At 43.1% G+C, this 4439-nt stretch overlaps 1 long non-coding RNA gene across 1 annotated transcript; it reads left to right on the top strand.

The window, feature by feature from the left end:
* The first annotated feature begins 2306 nt into the window (after window positions 1–2306).
* LOC106814067 lies at window positions 2307–3803 on the top strand. The gene is made up of 3 exons (XR_001394540.1): window positions 2307–2415; window positions 3474–3571; window positions 3790–3803. It is a non-coding gene; the product is annotated as an uncharacterized LOC106814067 (long non-coding RNA).
* The last annotated feature ends 636 nt before the right edge of the window (window positions 3804–4439 follow it).

The raw sequence follows: 4439 nt of genomic DNA, 5'->3' as shown, positions 1-4439 counted from the left end.
GTGACTTCCGTTGCTGGAATTTCACCGCTCAATATATATCACATCATATATATGTCATATGTATCTATATCCATGTTATATCGAATTCCGTATGTGAGCGCATTCTATCGTTCGCAGAAATCGAAATTACCCTTACTGTTGCCAAAATGGCGGAAGCAGAACATTGCCGCTCTATGCACATCAACCTTTCATTACCTGTCATAAAAATACGATCACAAATTTTACTTCCCATCATGTACAAACCACCAATGGCCACACGGATAAATCCATATGCAAGCCGGCCTATAGTATAGTATAGTTTACGTTTCGCAGAACTTGCCTTCGTCGAATTATACCAGTCAATATATATGCCCTTATATATATATCCTACATATATATCTATATGAATGTCATATGTAATTGTTAAGGTCATGAAATCATCTATTCACATATGCAGGTAAGTAATTTCGCGAAATTTGCGCCTTGCCGCGGAACTGCGCGCAAGATCTGCGCTCAGCGCTTTGGATTAACACCTCCTTTCGGCAACGCTTCTCTAGTATCCCGTCTCATCTGGAAGTGCTTTAAGGCAATTCCATCTCCCTTCCTAAAGTTTGGAGACTTTCGTTTCTTTACAGGTGTACTGCGCCACGGACTTCTCTCATGCGCTAAAGGCCGGTCCTGCATCGCCTCCCTCCTGGTGTACGGCAGATCCCTAACCGTAGCCGTATCTCGTGCAGGTGCCTGTGAAATTTCTGCTTCCCTGTCAAGTGCGAAATCTAAATTCATACTACCGTTCTCTCTCTCTTTCAGAATGCTACCGTGGTGTTTGATCGGACTCTCCCAGTTTCTCTGTACGCTTTCCTGGCTTATTCCAGCGTGGGGTAGGGGTGTGTGGTCTCTCTGTCCCCTTTCCTGTTCATATTCTTCCCCGCTTTCCTGTAATCCCTTTCCTGATCCTGTTATCTTCTCCCTATAATCCTTGGCGGCCTCCTGAGATCTCTTCCTATCCATAGAAGACTCATCCGGTGCGGATACGCCATCGTGACTTGTCGTCGGTACCTGTCCCCTTCCAAAAATAATGAACTCACCCATACTTCCCCGTTCACGCATCGGTGTCGATGACTCATTCGCTTCCTTGCCTTGCACCTCGGTCCAGCCATTCTTTGTCGGCGTCAGAAAGTCCCGTATCCTTTTTATAAAACTCGACATGTTTTTATCCTTTCTCGTTCACTATTCGTCTATAACACTGGTACGCTTGCTATTGCCACTCCTTCATGTGAACGATCCCGGACGAGCCCCCATTTAACCTGTAGTGGCCCTAGGGGTGGCCGACTACGGTTCGACAGACGTTGTTTCGTAACGCGTGCCCCAGTAGTGGGATTCAGTGTTCGCTCCCGCCGGTGTCACAGGCAGGACGGTGATGTCGCGTAGCAGATAACAGGTAGCACCAAACACAGTGAGATTTGGTTAACGCACGGTTTATATAGCTTTTATTGCGTGTTACTAGTGTACAAATGATTCCCCTGCATTCGTATATGCAGCGGACCTTCTATCGATCTCGTCTAATATTTACGCGTCGCCGGTAATTTCGTCTTTTTCCCTCACGTTCGTCCTCGCCTCGCGTGGACCTAAGCAGTCTCCCAGGTATCTCCCTCGCAGTCGCTCCTAGCTCTACCTAACCAGAATGCCGTTCTTCGCTGCGCTCGTTTTATTCCCCTCTTCCGTTCGGCTCCGGTTTACACCTACCTGAAAACCTGGATATCTATCCATCCTCGTCTCTTCGTCCTCGGCTGCTTCCTCTCCTTCTCCTTCTTCTTCTTCTTCTTCTTCTTCCTAGACCTGTACCTAACTGCTTGCTTCCTCGTTCTCCTCGTCCTCGGCTGCTTCTTCTTCTTCTTCTTCTTCCTAGACCTGTACCTAACTGCTTGCTTCTGCTCGGTGCCGGCTCCCTTATATACTTAGCTGGCAACACCCCCCCCCTACGGCTGTTTCGCTTGGTGGTGCAAGCCGTACCTGGCCGTACCGTGATGACTCACCCGATGTCGCAATCTGTGGCTGGCACAGCTAATTGCATCATCTCATGCAACCCGCTCCTGTAAATATTCCTTGTTTTCGCCCGACAGGCAGCAGCACCAGCAGTAATAGCATTATCCAAGATGGCCGCGCCCAGGTGTCAATATGCTGTCTATATTTTATCCTGCCTTAATTTAGTCTATATATATATGGTTATTCTCTCTATATAATACGGTGAGTTCAGCCTGTCCATCCTGATCTAGTCTACTACTCCTGTAAGTTATACACCCCCGAAATCTCCAAAGCCTTGCTTCTAAGCCGTGTTTATGCGGTGGCAGAGCCATAACATAAACGTAATGAGCCATAAACAGGAATATATACCAGTGCAACGATGGAAAACTTCAAATCGTTTCAAGCTTATCAGTAAGTATATATTGTTTACAAACGTAATTTTGCCAAAATCTTTACTTGTAACCATGCAAAGTGGCTCAGTGAGAGTGTCAGTGTTATGGCTCAGTGTTATGAGTAATGCACAGTCGATACAGCACTGCATGTCAGCAGTGTCAGCAGGTAATACAATTTTTGTGCTATGGTACATCTCTCATTCTATGGTTCTACGGTATATAATTTAGTAACATTATTCATTATTGACTAAAATATTGTAAATGTCTGCATGTAACTGGTCCAACATGCATAAAAAAGTAAATGTACTCATAATTTCTATTTGTGTTCAGTGTAGATCAGTGGACATATGTACCACGTCATCACAGAAAAGGTGAAATTACGCCATCTCAACGATTGCGAGACAAACCTCACCAACACTGGGTGTACATGACATGTGTATAGTCAACTGGGGTTGTGTATTGTGCCCGCTGCATGTGCATGGCAGTGTATGCATACTTCTGTAATAGTTTAGAATTATAGATCATTTCTAATAAGTATCTTATATGCGTTGCCTACAAATCATAGTGACCACACTGAGAAAATTCAATTAATCATCATGCAGGCAGATTTAGTCACCTAGACGTCACTATAACTACTTAAACTTCGAAAAAAAATTTACAAGTCTCTTGCTACTACAGGCGCGGATTTAGGCTGGCTTGCACCGGTTTCCAGAAACCGGTCACAGGCCTCAAAATTCACCCGAATGCACCAAATATAGCCTAATTTTTAAAAAATTCCCAGGAGGGCATGCCACCAGACCCCCCTAGCTGCAGAAGAACATATGGAAACTGGTCACCCAAACCCTCTGGATCCGCCCCTTGACTAAGTAGTAATAGTTTCAATTGCACATATGTATAAAAAAAAACAACGTAAAGATTTAAATCCAATATTGACACACCAACCACATTTATGCATACCTACATACATGACTAATTATGTTTTCAATTTAAACAAATGCCAACGATTATCTATCATGTTGACATGTATTATGCAACAATACTCGTGCCTACATGTACGTATTCTCATTACATTGACAGACTTGGCAAAACATGCAGCCACGTAGCGGCCCTGCTATTCAAAGTCGACGTCATCAACTAGTTGGGCATGTGAATGGAATAAATTATTTCGCAAAGAAGTAAGTATACTAAAAATAAATATCATTTGTTTCTCAATTGGCCGACCTACTTCGTAAATGTTATAAAAACATATTCCCATTACACTATTAAAATGATTTATGTATTTTGACAGTATGTCTAATCGCTTACTACATCGTTGCTTAAAAATACATTATCTATTATCTACAAATCTATTATTATTCACTCCTGATTATATTGTAGTAGTTTATTTTAATAGGTGCATTTTATCTTATGTTACACTTACAGCCAGTTACCATCGCAGATTCACAGGACATTTTAAAAGTTGCCAGAAAGAAGAATGTAACTTCAGTGTCTGGAACAGAAAAAACTCTCAGCTTTCGAGTGATGCTGTTCTCCTCTCCTTGAAGCAGGCATGTTCCAACGCCATGTTCTTTGACACGATCCACCCTGTCGGCGATGATGGCGAGGAAACTGACAGCGCTCACAAGGAGCAGTTCGAGACCTATTGGTCCCCTTATCTCACGTCCTTTTATATTGACTTTATTGTATGGATAAAATGCGAGTTGCACGTGGAGAAGATTACGTACGATGCAAAGTTCTGTCGGCGAGCAGTACGTATACTACTGCTATAGTACTCTGTAGGGATTTGTTCATGCGACACATACTTCCAGAGATTACTTATACTATTAATCTCTACGATACTATTAGTCTCTACGATACTATTAGTCTCGCTAGCCCTTCTTCATTGCCCGGTAAAGTGTGAAACACTTCCACGACAGCCTCGCGTGGATTTGTAACAGACCTGTGTAAGAAATTTGCAATCGAACATGTTACAATAAGATGTTTACTAAAGGCCGGCGCACACCTAAAAAGATTTTCCCAGAAATCGGTCTGATTAAAAAATCT

This window comes from Priapulus caudatus, unplaced genomic scaffold, assembly GCF_000485595.1.
Source record: "Priapulus caudatus unplaced genomic scaffold, Priapulus_caudatus-5.0.1 Scaffold866, whole genome shotgun sequence".
Classification (NCBI taxonomy): Eukaryota; Metazoa; Priapulida; class Priapulimorpha; order Priapulimorphida; family Priapulidae; genus Priapulus; species Priapulus caudatus.
Note: the sequence above shows the minus strand (reverse complement) of the source record. Positions and strands in the feature narration are given on the sequence as shown.